A 16012-nucleotide genomic window follows, 5' to 3' on the forward strand; every position below is an offset into this window, starting at 1 on the left:
CTTCCCTTTGCAGATGCTTGATCCCTTCCATTCACCTACAACGCTTGGAACACATTTACTAACTTCCAGTCTATGCAGAATGTACAGGAAAATAAAATAGTCATCGATACCACAATTAATGCGTCTATTGATGAGTTATATCTAATATTTTGATACGAAGTACAACTGACTCATCAGACTTAGCAATGCTAAATCCAGCTACAATATTACTATGCTAACCTTCAACTACTACCTTGTTATTGATATGAATTGACTTTCTGTCTTTAGTTCCACAGGTTCCATGTGATCACTTGGTATTTCTCAGAGATTTTCTGGATCTTCCACCGTGATGACAGATGCAAAGTAACTGGTTACTTTCTTGGCCATTTCCCTGTTCTCCACAATAACCTCTCCTCTCCCAATTATAAAATTCCACATTTGACCCTGCTTTTATTTTGTTTTCTTTGCAATACAGATGGTAGATTTATGCAGTCTTTGTGTTCTTTTTTCACAGAATCATTTAAAGCCCACAGTGTGGAAAAGGACTTGGACCCAAAAGGTCCACCCCGCCTCTCCAAAGAGTAACCACTCAGACCCATTCGCCTCTGATTCTACACTTTGCGACGTATGCACCTAATCTACACATCCCTGAACACTTTTGGAAAATAAGCATTTCCAATTCTGCTAACCTGTAAATCTTTGCACTGTGGGAGGAAACCGGAGCACCCGAAGGAAACTCACGCAGACACGGGAAGAATATGCAAACTCCACACAAACAAGTTTCTGAGAATTCTCCGGTTTCCACAATGTCTAGAATTCCTCTGAACTCACTTCCTATGATTAATATAATCTTTAATTTATTATGTTGACCTTCATTAAGTCACTTGCCCTTTCTTCGGTGAGTCTACCTTAAAAAAAAGACATATTTTTCAGGCATTGCAGTATTTCTGCAGATCTCCTGGTCCTGATCAGGTGTATCCAAGAACACTGCAAGAGGCAGAGAAGATATTGCACGGGTACTGGCTGATCTTTTTGCATCATCTCTGTCCACGGGGGAGGTCCCAGAAGACTGGAGGGTAGTGAATATTGTGCCCTTGTTCAAGTAGTGTTTTTGAAGAAGAACCTGTGAACCAAAGACCAGTTAGCTTAACAACTGTGACATGTAAGTTCCTTGAGAAAGTTCTGAGAGACAACATATGCATGCATTTGAAAAGACACAGTTTCATAAGGAGCGGTCAGCACTGCTTTGTGCATAGGATATCATGGCACACAATTCTTTAGCGTTCTTTTAAGGAAGTGACCTGGAATGTTGATGAGAGTACGGTGGTAGACGTAGTCTATCTAGGTTTCAGAAAGGCCTTTGATAATGTTCCACATGATAGGCTGCTCTGAAAGGTTCGATAGCATGGAATCCAGGGGACTCTGGCAAATTGGATACTCAATTTCCTTGATGGGAGAAAGCAGAGGCTAATACTGGAAGGATGCTTATTAGACTGGAGGCCTGTGACTAGTGAAGTGTCTCAGGGGCGGTGCTGGGACTATTACTTTTTGTTATCTATATCAATGATTTGGATGAGAATGTAGAAGGCATGATTAGTAATTAGGCTGATGTCAATAAAATAGGCATAACTGTGAACATTGAGAAAGATTATCAGAAATTGCAGCAGGACATTTTTTTCAGCTGGGGAAGTGGGCCAAGAAATGACAAATGGAGATTAATATAGATATGTGTGGGTTGTTGCATTTTGGAAAGTCAAATCCAGGTCGGAGTTTCGTGGTGAATGTTAGACCCTGAAGGAGTGTAGTTTTACAGAAGGACCTTGCATCTCAGGTCTGTGGTTCTCTGAAAGTAGTTCCATGTAGACACGGCAGTGAAAAAGGCTTTTGGCACACTGGCCTTCATCAGTCAGGACATTGAGTATAGAAGTTGGCGAGTTATGTTGCAGTTGGACAGGACGCTGGTGAGGCATGCACATGGAGTATTGTGTTCGGTTTTGTTCACTTTGCCATAGGAAGGATGTGATTAAACTGGAAAGAGGACTGAAGAAATGTACACGGATGTTGCCAGTACTCGACGGTCTGAGTTGTAGGGAGAGTTTGAACCGGCCAGAACATTTTCCTTTGCGTGTAAGAAACTGAGGGGGAATCGTATAGAATTGTATAAGAACATGAGATGCGTGGATAAGGTGAATGCACTCATTCTTTTTTTCCAGTTTTGGGAATCAAGGACGAGAGGACATCAGGTTAGAGGTGAAAGAACAAAACGGATCCTGAGCACCAACGTTTTTTATGCAGAGGTTGGTGCACGTATGGAATTAGAAGACAGCGGTTTGGTTGAGGCACGTACATTAACAATGTTCAAAAGGCTTTCAGACAAATACGCGGATATGAAAGATTTAGAAGAATAAGGGGCAAGGGCAGGGAAATGGAATGAGCAGGATGGACATTTTGGTTGGCACGGACCACTTTGGTCCCAAGGGCCAGTATCCAAGCTGCAGGGCTCCATGGTTCTATGACTCTAACAACCATTGCGTGTCTACCACTTCATGCTCAAACATTCTACTTTGCATGCTGGTGCCGTGTAGAATACAACATTTTAACGTCTCTCGTCCTCAGAGCAAGGATAATAATGAGTCCTTCTGACCACACAACAACAAATCCAAAATAACCTACTCTCTTGTTTGAGTCCCAACATATTCTTCAACCAACCTGTTATACGCTTATGGAATTTATTTTTCACAACATTAGCACTCACTTAGTTAACGCAGGTTAGATGCAATTTGAGATCATGCAGTAATACTGCAGCACCTACAATATTTGCATCTCTAATTTTCAGAGCATATAATGCACAGAATTTGCACAAGACCATTGGTTTAGGTGCATAATACACCAATGCTTGCTTCTCCTTCCTATTTGTAAGATCGACCCAAACGGATTCTGTGAAATCTGAGGGACAGGGTCAGTGGCGTTATTAGTGATAGACTTGGACAAGACATTCGGGAGGGTCACCTCGACACTGACATGATCTGAAGAAATGACCAGCATCACAGGACAAGAATCAATATCCTCCCCACTCTGTCAGGTTAACTGTTACCGTACTCTCTCTGCTCCCTCACTCTCACTACCTGTTATAGCACCTACCCTCTAACAAGGCTCACACTCTATCTCCAAATAAGGCTCACGCACTCACACTCTCACTATTGAATTCAGCACCTTGTGCACCTCACCCCCGCACCCCGTGGGCTCTCTCTCCCTTCACTATACTCCCAACACTAATAACCCTGCATAGATACAACACTGTGGACTGACTCCCTCTGGACACCTCACCATTCCCACTCCCCCTCCACCTACACCAGCACTAACAGCAGGGCTACTCACTCCCACCATCACTCCCTTCCCCCTCCTTTCTCCCATTCCAGGAGAAACGGACTGTAATAGGAGAGAAAGGGCCAAGCCAGATGGTGGAGAGCCCGATATCTGATCCCTCCTCTATCCCTCCTCTATTCCCCCCCCCCCCCCCGCCATGTGGGAAGGGCCCTGGTATGAGCTGGAAAGGACCGGGACGTGTCGTCTGGAGAATCCGCGACATCCATGTCCCTCCAAATGAGTAAAAAAACAATGTTCAGTGAAGGGCAATTCGCACTTTAACCATTCTGTCTGTTCTCACAATTTTCTCCCTCCCAAAACAACAAATATCTCATTGCAGAGAGATGCAGACACAAAAATATTCAGAGACACATGTAAACACGCTAATATACTGACACTCACAGTACGTACACGGAGATAGAACCGCACACAAGTAGTGGCATACGGAGACATAGACAGTCGCACACAAATACACACAAGCACAAGTAAAACGCAGAGGCTAATACACAGATAAACCGATGTCAGCACATAAATACACAAATACACAAACACATGAACAAACACACACAAGTGCACATCCAGACCCACAGAGACACAGACACTAGTGCTTATTAGACAGAGATAAATAGGTTTTTGTTGAATAAGCCTGTCATGAGTTACAGAGAGTAGTCAGGAGAATTATGTTGAGAAATCTCTAAGTCAGTATTAAATGGCATTCAGAGTCGATTGCCCGAATGGCCTAATTCTGCGTTTTTAATACTCGTGTGGTGTCATGCTATCAGTTATTCTCTTCCTGGGACTGGAACAGAGAATGAGTTTCATGCATATTTGATTGAAAAGAATCAGTGGTCCTATTGGACAGGTTTAGACGGTTGAATGGTTTATTCTATGCCTAATTATTCTGGCCTTGTGTTTTAAAAGAGGTGGCGATTTCATATTAGGTTAACACAGTTTAATATAACGTGTCCCACACTGTAATAAGGTCTCCCCTTTCACTTTAGTGTTGTACTATCTGTCGGGTCCTCATCCTCGGGGAACAGTGAAGACTCGGTTTTTGAAGATATTCAAGGTGAATGCGACTGAGCTTTGCTGGACTGGAGAGTCAATATTTATTGAGAACAGGCAGGAGACGGATGGTCAAACACAAACGGATCAGCCATGAGCATTCTGACTGGTGGTGCCGAATGACCAACTGCTGTCCCTACCTCACGTGTTCTTCTCTCAATCCGCCCTCGAGGCTGTCACAGTGATATAGTGATGCCCCTAGCCCATGTGTCGTTCCCTCAATCCACCCGCGATGCTGTTACAGGGATATACTGCTGCCATTACCCCATGTATTGTGCCATCCATCCACCCCTCGAAGCTGTGACAGAAATAGGGGGCCTTCTCATTCAGACAGTCATTATCGTTACCATGAGACTGGAGGAGACCATTCTGCCTATTTAACGAGTTACAGAGGAAAATACAACTAAAATTTTAGCTCATTGAGTACATTTTACTGCACAGGAGGCCATTTAAACTGCGTGAGATACTACACAGGAAGCCGTTCCTAACAGGAAATAGAGAGTAGAGGTAAATGCTTATTTTCACATTACAAAGCTGTCACTGGTGGAGTGCCTCAGAGATCACTGTGGGATAATCAACTATCAATATCTCTATCAAAGATTTGGAGGAAGGGGCTGAATATATCAAAGCCCAATTAGCTCAAACATCAAGCTGGTCATCCAGTATGTCAGCAAATAGAGGTCGTGTGTGATCAATGTGATATAGGCAAAGGGAGGTTCGCGAGCAAACCTTATCCAGATATAGCATAATGTGAGTTGTCTATTTTGGATGGATTTATAAAACAATGATAAACAATTTAAGTGGAGAGAGATTGCAGAACTCTGTGATGCAGATGGTATTCATGATCCTGGTACATGAATCATATGTCGTTAATCTGCACTTGCAGTAAGTGATTTGAAGGCTAAGTGGGATGATTGTGTTTCTGGCAAAATGTACCAGGTTTAATCAGGAATGTTTTACTGCATCTGTACCAGTAAAAGTGAGGAGTGCAGATGCTGGAGATCAGAGTCGAACAGTTTGAGGCTTGAAAAGCGCAACCTATCAGGCAGCATCCGAGGAGCGGGAGAATTGGCGTCACGGGTATAAGTATTTCATCAGGAATATGCCCGAAACATCAAGTCTCCTGTTCGTTGGGTGTGGCTGACCTGTTGTGGTTTTTCAGTTTCACAGTTTACGAGTCTACATCTGTAGAGGGCATTGTTAAGACCACATTTGGCACATTATGTGCAGTTTTGATCCCGTAACCTAAAAAAAAAGTTATAGAAGCTTATCAAGAATGTTTTGTTCACACCTTCCTGGAATGAAGGTCTTTTGTTCTGAAACATTCTCAGTTTTGGACTTAGATGAGAAATCCTTTTGAAGCATATACAATTTTGAGAATAGTCAGCTGGATGCATATTATCTCTTCTCAGGGAGACAAAAACTATGGAATACATTTTAAGAATAAAATGTATTATTTTAGCACAGATAATATAAAGACATCAAACGATTTTTAAAAAGTAAGCATATGCATACCAATGATCGCTGTGATCAAGTCCAGTTAGGGAAGGGATCTTGTTGGACCAGTGCAGTGATCAAGTGGATTTAGTGCAGGGATCGGTACAATGACTGGAGAGATCGAGCTCAATTATCACTGAGATCAAGTAGAGCGAGTGAAGGGATCCAGTAGGACCAGCGCAGTGATCCAGTGGATTTAGCGCAGGGATTCAGTAGGATGACTGGAGGTATCAAGTTCAACGATCACTGGGATCAAGTTCAGCGAGGGAAGGAATCCAGCTGGACCGGTGCAGTGATCAAGTGGATCTAGCAATGGGATCCAGTATGATGACTGGAGGGATCTAGTTCAATGATCACTGGGATGAAGTCCAGCTTCCTCATTTCCTCTCCCCCCAACTTATCTCACCCCACCCAATCTTTATAATCTGGCATTTCCATGACTGATGCGCCTAGCCTGCCCATCCCTGGACATTATAGATAATTTAGCGTGGCCAATCCACCGAACCTGCGCGTCTTGGGACTGTGGGAGGAAATTGGAGACTGTAATTGAACACGAATCTCTGGTACTGTGAGGCAGCAGTGCTAATCACTGAGCTACCCAGTGTGGGCAACACAACTTGCCTGCATATTTCAGCGCTTGAAAAGTGACATTTGAGCAGGAAGATTCCATAAGACCCAGACCTGTCATTGAGCGACAAGAGGAGGGCATTGAGATCTTGAACGGCTTGGTCAGGAACAGGAGCAGGCCATGCACGCCATTGAGACTATAATGTAGAAACACCAAGAGGACATTCAGCCCCGCGAGTGTATAAAGCAGGAACAGAATGTGCCCAATCAGCTACTCATGTCTCTTACACAGCAATTAGCACAGATCTTTTACAGCCTTGTGCCTGTTACACAGGAATTGTGAAAGGGAACGTGAGTTTATAGAAAGCAAAAAAATTATAATAACCAAATTCATTAGGGAATGAAAAGTTGTGAGAAATCTATTGGTATTGAAGACAAATTGTTAGAGTCCATTATGAAGGAATTAATAACAAGAAATTTTCAAAGTCAAGCCAGAATCCAGCACAGTCAACATAGTTTTATGAAGAATAAATCATGTTTGAATGATTTGACTAGCTTTCTTAAAAATGTGACAAACAAAGAACAAAGAAAATTTACAACCCAGGAACAGGCCCTTCGGCCTTCCAAGCCTGAACCAATCCAAATGTACTGTGTAAACCTATCGGTCAATTCCTAAGCTTCTGTATCCCTCTGCTCCCCACCTACTTATGCATCTGTCCAGATGCATCTTAAATGAATCTACCGTGCCTGCCTTTACCACCTCTGCTGGTAACGCCCACCACCCGTAGCGTGTATTCCCCTCCAACTTTCCAACTCTCACCATGAAAGCTTGACCTGTCGTTATTGAATCCTTCGCCCTGGGAAAAAGAACTTGTCTCTATCCACCCAGTCTATACCCTTCATGAGTTTGTAAACCTTAATTATGTCACCCCTCAATCTCCTTTTTTCTAATGAAAATAAACCTAACCTACTCAACCTTTCTTCATAGCTAGCACCTTCCATACCAGGCAACGTCCTCGATAACCGTCTCTACACCCTCTCCAAATCGTCCACATCCTTTTGCTAATGTATCGACCAGAACTGTACACAGTATTCTAAATGCAGCTGAACCAATGACATATACAATGTTAACATGACTTGTCAGCTCTTATACTCAATACCCTGTCCAATGAAGGCCAGTGTACTATATGCCTTCTTGACCACTATATCCACCTGTGCAGCAACCTTCAGGGTACAATGACCTGCACTCCCAGATCTCTCTGCCCACCAACTTTTCTCAAGGGTCTTCTGTTCATTGTATAATTCGCTCTCGAATTAGTCTTGCCTACATGCATCACCTCATATTTGTGTTGAACGCCATCTGCCAATTTTCTGCCTAACTCTCCAGTCTATCTATATCCTCCTATATTCTCTGACAGTCCCTTATGCTTTCTGCTACTCCACCAATCTTCGTATCATCTGCAAACTTGCTGATCATACCAACAGTGCCCTCTTCCAGATCATTTATATATATATTACAAACAGCAGTGGCCCCAATACTGACCCCTGTGGCACACCACTGGTCACCTTTCTCCATGTCGAGAAACTCACTTCAACTACTGCTCTGTCTCCTGTTTCGCAACTAGTTCTTTATCCACCTGGCTAGAACACCCTGCACATCATATGACTACAATTTCTCCATTAGTCGACCACGGGGAACCTTATCAAATACCTTGCTAAAGTCCATATGTATGACATCAACAACCCTTCCTTCCTCTATCAACTTGGTCACTTCCTCGAAGAACTCTATTAAGTTGATAAGGCACGATCTCTCCTGCACAAAGTCATGTTGCCTATCACTGATATGCCCATTCTAAACATGAATGGCTCCTATTCCTCAGTACCTTCTCTAGCAACTTTTCCACCACTGATATCAAGTTCAATGGTCTGTAGTTACCCGGAATATCCTTTGTACCCTTCTTGTACAGGGGGACAACATGAGCAACCCTCCAGTACTCCGGCACCATACATATATTTAAGGATGCCACAAAGATATCTGTCAGGGCCTCAGCTGTTTCCTCTCTCACCTCCCTCAGCAACCTGGCAGAGATCCCATCCGGTCCTGGGGATTTGTCCACCTTAATAACCTCTAGCATACCCAACACATCTGCCTTACTTATGTCAATATGATGCAGACTAATCAAATTTCTATCTCTAATCTCAACATTCGTCATGTTCCTCTCCTCAGTGAGCACTGATGCAAAGTAATCATTCAGAATCTCACCAATTCTTTCAGGTTCGACACACAGTCTTCCTTCATTATCTTTTAGTGGACCAATTATTTCTCTACCTACCCTCTTGCTTCTTATATAAGAGTAAGATGCTTTGGGATTCTCCTTAATTCTGCTCTGTAAAGCTATGTCATGACAGCTTTTAGCCCGCTTGATTCCTCGTTTAAGAGATGGGTAATGGGGCTCATCTGGATGTATTATGTCTCGATTTCCAGACAGCAGTGCGTAATGTGCCTCACAATAGATTAATTTGCAAGACAAGACCACATGGGGAAAGGAAAGATTTATTTACGAAGAGAGATAATGGGATAAGCAATAAATAAGTACGATATGGAGCCACTGGTTTTGGACTGGGTCGGACAATGTCAAAATTCACACGACAGTCGGTTAGAGTTCAATGGGTTTATTTAAAAACACAAGCTTCCATTGCGCTGCTTCTTCATTAAGTGTTAGAAAGAGAGAAAGACCTTAGACCCAGAAGTTATAAGGAAAAGATCAAAGGATTGTACAACTCATGCACATGAATGGTACACACCTAAGATGGCTCTTAAATCCTTAATCATTTAGAATCGAGGTGTAGGTTTTGATTGATTGATATGCAAATCGCAGACATTATCGATGTAAAGGAGGTGACACCTCCGATCAGGCAATGCATTTCAGTGGTGAGGTCTTGTTTGGAGTTTGTCTGTGTCTTCATCTGGAGTCAGACTGGGTTTGTTCCGAGTTCAGGAGTTTATAAAATGTTACATTGACTGACTGTCTCCAAATTATATGTTTTTGGAACAAAATGAAGCGTCTCTGCAAATACAAATGCAAATTCACGCCGCAGATTTGTACGTGCATATGTGTGTGTGCGTGCACGTGTGTGTGAGTCGGTGTGCCTGTGTGAGGGGGAGAGAGAGAAGGTGTGTAAGTGAGAGAGACTGAGGGGGAGTGTGTGTGTGAGTGCGGGATGAATATATAGTGCGTATGGGTGTGCATGCTTGTGACAGAGCAGAGTGCGCATGTGCGCATGTGAGACAGGGGGAGTGTGAGTGTGTGTGTGTGCGTGTGTGTGTGTGTGCGGAGTTTATGTAACGGGGAGAGTGAGTGTGTGTATTTGTCCAGGCGAAAACACAAACAGATACCGCAGATCCCTTTCCCCACAGGCACTCACTCCACGGTTTCAGAGCTTCCCCTCTCTGCAGCCTCTGCTCCATTTGTTGTGCATGTTACAGACCCATATGCTATAACTACAGTCCCCATGCTCCATCCCGAGTTGGGTCACCAAACCCTCAAGTCTCCCAGAATGTCTGAGGCAGCTCACAGCACAACTGCCAGCAAACCATCCCCAGCACCTTCACTAACTTTCAATAACAATAGTCAGTCAGAAGCCCCTCAGCTACAAGCCTTATGGACAGACCAGACCACTCAAACTATTTTAAAAAGGCAGCCGAGACCCTAACTTTTCCTTATTTTAACTGTAGGTGTGAACTGTGCGTTCCCCAAATGTTGCAACTGGTCAACCTACTCAACATTAAGTAATATGTAATCCATTCAAACACTCCAATTAAAACACAATCAAACAGATGAACAATATGAGATAGCTTCTCAATTGGAGCACTTATGCAAACAATAGATACAGTGCCTTCTACTAATTAACTGTGCTAATACAGGAACATCCCACAAACATGTTCCTTGACAGAAAAGTACATTCAAACACAGAATCTTAGGTGCAGTTCTCCAATCCAGGAAGAAGCAACTTCAAGAGAGTTTTCAGAGAGAGGAGCAGCCCGGGATCATGTATTGAAGTTTCCAACCCGCCTGGGACACCGAGCAGCTTCTGAATGCTGCAGCTAAAATCAACTGAGAAGATCTGGTCTGGGAGAGCTGGCCACTGCCCTACAATTGTTGCCACTGTTTTAATAAAACCTAAAGGCCTCGTAAGTTAGTTACTTCAGCCGTTTTCAGTAGGCAGTTCGGCATCTCTGCCTTTAAGACTTCTCTTCAAAAAAAAAAGAGAAGATAACATTTTCAAAATGATAGCATTGTCACATCTCTTCCTTTGACAAAATGAAACATTAATACACAACAGCAGCTTCTTTTTAAAGACATTTTTCTTACTGTATTAGTGGACTACATTACATATATACGACATTGACAGTAAGTATGCAAACATTCACAACTCCATTCTATTTCAGTCTGTATGCTCCTGCCGCAGAAGGCCTCTGTCTTTCTTCATTCAAGTTTCGACAACTTGTCAGCAAGTAGTTTCTTGTCCTGTCACCTGTATAACTTCCAAACTGAATGGCAGCAATAAAAAACTATATCTGAACAGACCAGATGTTTTCTCCCTAAATTTCTCCAAAGACGTTTAGGCATTATGATCGTATATAGATTTGTCTTGGGCATGTTATTTGCAAGTTAAATGCTGAAATGTTGTGACACCAACACCAAGCTCAAAGTCTCCTTCCCAGTTGTGAAACATTTATGTTGATGGTTTCACCGGACACACCAACCACACGTTACATAATGGAGCAATTTGCATCTCTCCAATAGTTCTTCTGAATGACATGCCTCCTCATTTCTCAGCATCAAGAAATTACATGCCTCTGTACCTCTTAATGTTGTAAGGTCTTTTCCAGCTACTCCTGGTCTATGCTAGTCAATCTTACTCTCACAGGTGTATACTTTAAGAAGTTCTCATGCATTCTTCTCAATCCATCATGGTATCCAAACTTTGATTTATGGATGAACTCATAATCATCAGCCATTTCTTCTTCTAATCTTGCCATTGTAACTCTCTGCTCTTCTGCGCGAGTTCTCACTATTGCAGGAAGTGAACTTTTGAACTCCTTCAAAAAAAGAACCTTTCTAAGAGTGTCATAGGTTTTCTCAGCTTTTTATACCCTTACCCACCTTTCAAAATTACTTTGATTCTTTTCAACTCAATTTGCGTTTAAATCAGGGACCCTTTTTTAGATTCCTGAAACACTGTCTGTCGGCTTCTGGCACAAGCTCATATGCTTTCTTCACCTTATACTCCCCAGATACCTCCTCCGATAGGGATGCAAACAGCCTGACATACACCCCATTGTCCATGGAGCACCACATGGGACACGCCGGGAAGTGAACAACAGCCTGGCACACACCATTTCATTGTCTCTGAGCTTCACCATGCCAGCAGTCGATACACTAGGGAGCCAGAAACTAAGGTCACGGAAAGGTACAGAGGGAAGAGAGATTCACATTAAAGAGAGAAACAGATAGTTAATTACCTGAGAACCTGCTGTGGAAATATGGGGAAAAAGACAGAGCAGTGGGACCAACTGGAGGAGTGAATCCTTCGATTGCAAAATTAAAAGAATGAGAACATTGAATAAAGATATTTTCAGGTGAATTGAAATGGTTTGTTCAATCTAATTCTGAAACTGCTTCACAGAACATTTCAAACAACGTACGCTGGGACAAGATGACAGCCCAGCATGGAGAGATGTGCACACTATGCTAGTGTATTGCTCAGTAAGCTTCACTATCTAACCAGCACGGGGAGTATTGCAAAATTTTATTATCATATGGGAATGATACACACAACAGATTACTGTCTAAAAGGGGAAGATTTCCATCTCCATTGGACCAGTATAAGTGAAGGTGTGTGTGTGCATGTGCATGTGCGCGAGCATGCATGTGTTTGTGTCTGTGTGTGTATGTGTCATGCACGTGTGTGTGTATGTGCGTGCGTGCGATGCATTTGTGTGTTGAATGCAAGAATTATTGCATGAGAGAAAATTCACCTGAAGGAAAACAGATTAAATATGAACCACTGGCAGGGATTTGGACAAACGACACAGAGAGACTGAGGGAAGCTTCATGAACAGATGAGTTAAAGTGCTTAAGGATTGTAAAATAAAGACATTGCCAGACACTATAGCGATATAGATCAGCGTGCACAGCAATGCCAGATGGGTGGAATTTTGGTCTGATCTCGAATCAGATTTGTTTCTGCAGATTTCAACCTGAAAGTGTCAGCAGCAGATTCTTGTCATCATTAAGTCTGTATTTCACAGCTCAAGGTTCAAACAGCAGATGAGTTAAGACAGTGAAGTACTTTCTGGAACAGTGTGTAGTTAAAGTTAATAATGGTCAGGGCATGGTGTGAGGAATCAGCTCATGGCCAAAGGGATCACCAAAGTTGCGATTGATTTGTTTCAAACAAAACCTGCAAGTTTCGCCTACACGCACCAACTACCTCCCCTACCCCCCACCCACTCGACCCCCCCCCCCCCGCCGACCCACCACCACCATGATTTGGAAATACACTGCTGTTGCTTCAGAATCGTTTCGTCAAATTTCTGGAATTCCGTCCCTACTGGCATTGTGGGTAAACCCACAGCAAGTGGACTGCAGCAATTCAAGAAGGCAGTTCACCACCTTTTCAAGGGCAAATAGGAATGGGCTATTAATGGTGGACAACCAGCGATGCCCAAGACTAAGAAATGAATGAAAAAAGATGTTGGCCAGGGGTGGGATGGAGCCCCAGGAAGAAAATGGAGTTTGTAAACATAATAGACGACAATGACCTCCACACTCCCAATATTCAAATAACAAGGGCAGAGAGACAATGGTTCATATCTGCAACTGAGTAGGTCAGCATAGAGACCCATGAGTAATACTGCCAGATGCAAAGAGAGAGACAGGAATTGAACTGGATTCAAAGTCTCAACAGGAACACTATTGGAGGCAAGAAGCGTAGACTACACAAAAGAACACAAATGCAGTCGTAACTGGCATATAGAAAACAATCTGGACAGTGAGACTTACCAGGTACACCAATGATAGACAGGAGAGGATAATAAAAATATTGAATAATGCGAACTGCATAATAGATCCGCCATGATAATGACAACCGACCATAATGCATAGAAAGATGCAGAAGTAAAGAGGATAAACTCCTATCCATTGTTGGAACATTCCAGTCTAATGTTCTCAGATTCTGATCCATTGTTGGAATATTCCAGTCTTTTGTTCTCAGATTCTCATCTCTCCTCGCTTCTGTCTGGAGCTGCTGATCCCTGTTAGTGCTGTTGGTGATTCTCCTGCTCATACGCTGGCATAACACATTGAACGGCACCCATTTATGATTAAAAGATGGGAACTCTCCACTGGGGTATTTAGAACCCATGGAGACTGACAGTAATCACAATCACTGAACAAACAGGCTCAGTTAACCCCTTCCTTACATCACATCTCATATCACAGTAAAAGGGAATATTTACTCAGTCTGGGTGGAATGGATGAGGGTTACTGGATGGACTATGAATCGTACATTATTAAAATATTTTTCCTTGAATGTACGGGTACTGTAAGAGCACAGCAGGATTGTTCATGTCCCACTCTGTCTATAAAAGGAGACAGGGTTTAAATGTCAGACCATCTGCATAAGATGTCTGGTGAGGACATTTCTGGATACACGAACTCAAGGGAGAAATTGAGGATTGCAGATGCTGAAGATCAGAGTCTGGAATGTGGTGCTGGAAAAGCACAGCCAGTCAGGAAGCATCCGAGGAGCAGGAGAATCAACATTTTGTGTGTAAACCCTTCATTAGGAAAGAGGGTGTTAAGAGATAAATGGGATGGGGTGGGGTTGGTGTGAAGGTAGCTGAGAATGTGATAGATAGATGAAGGTGGTATGTCGGAGAGGAGGGTGGAAGAGATAGGTGGGAAGGATAATGGACGGGTAGGACACATCAACAGGGCAGTGCTGAGTTGGAAGGTTAGATTTGGGATAAGGTGGGGGTCAGGAAATGAGAAAACTGGTGAAATCATCATTGATCCCATGTGGTTTTAGGGTCACAGGGCGGAAGATGAAGCTTTCTTCCTCCACACGTCGGGTGGTTAAGGAATGGAGGTGGAGGAAGCCCAGGACGTGCATGTCCATGGCAGAGTGGGAGGGGGAGTTAAAGTGTTCAGCTATGGTGCGGTGTGATTGGTTGGTGCAGGTATCCCACAGATGTTCTCTGAAGTGTTCCGTAAGTTGGTGTCCTGTGTCCCCAATGTAGACGAGTTAACATCGGGAGCAACGGATACAGTCGGTGCCATGTGTGGAAGTGCAGGTAAAAATCCAATTGATGTGGAAGGTTCCTTTGGGGTATTGGACGGAGGTGAGGCGGAGGTGAAGGTGCAGGTTTTACAACTCCTGTTATTCTCATCTCAATGCAGAGTGGCCTGTCTGTACCTAATGTTGTGGCCCCTTGTTCTTTGATGTCCCAGTCAGGGAAATTATCATCCCTGCTTCCAATCTGTCTCACCCTGTCAGAATTTTAGATATTTCACTGAAATCACCAATCATTTTCCTAAACCCCATGGAATGCAGGCCCAGTCGCCTAAAACTCTGCTCCCACAACAAACCGGTCTTCCCAGAGATCAGTCTGGTCAACCTTCACTGCTCTCCCTCAATGTCAGATTTGTCCTTTATTGGTAAGGTGAGCAAAACCGCACAAAATACTGCACAATGTTCGAGATGGGGTCTCACCAAGGGCCTGTACAGCTGCAGTAAGACACCCTTACTCCAATACTCCTGAAATGAAGGTCAATGGGCTATTTATCTTCCAAACTGCTTTCTGTTCCTGCAATATTGCTTTCAGTGACTGGTGTACAAAGTGATCCAAATCCTTTCAATGTTACAGCTACCCATTTGGTGGGTCTATGCACACTGGTCAGTGTGTCAGTGCCATTCCCATGATTGACTTCTGGTTTCACAACTCAAAGCCCTGCATGGCCTTCACAGGTCAGCGCATAAGGAAACAAAAATAAAGCTTTAGTTCCTCTATCGATCAACATTTTTCAATCAATCCATTTTCAATTGATCGGCTGGCATTCTATTGTTTCCAACAAAGTGCACAACATCACATCTCCACCCCCCCCCTCCCACATTGCTGTACTGAGCTGCAATTGCTTTATCTTCCCTTTCACAATGACATATCTTTAGAAGCTATCACTCTTATAATTCTCATTGTTATACTCTTCGGAAAAGCATCAATTTCTATTTTAAACAGTTTAATGATGAGCATTCCACAATCATACAATCACAGAAACACAGACTCCATATCATTCGAAATACAGCACGATCTACATTAGTCCCACTTTCTGACATGAGGCCCAGAACCAGGCATGTTATGACACTGCAAAAGCTCGTCCAAGTACTTTGCATTGTTGTGGAGTTACCCATAACAACCATTCTCTCTCTTCCGGACCCCACCATCTTTTGGGTGACAAAATATCTATAAATT

The sequence above is a fragment of the Hemiscyllium ocellatum genome, unplaced genomic scaffold (assembly GCF_020745735.1).
Source record: "Hemiscyllium ocellatum isolate sHemOce1 unplaced genomic scaffold, sHemOce1.pat.X.cur. scaffold_115_pat_ctg1, whole genome shotgun sequence".
Classification (NCBI taxonomy): domain Eukaryota; kingdom Metazoa; phylum Chordata; class Chondrichthyes; order Orectolobiformes; family Hemiscylliidae; genus Hemiscyllium; species Hemiscyllium ocellatum.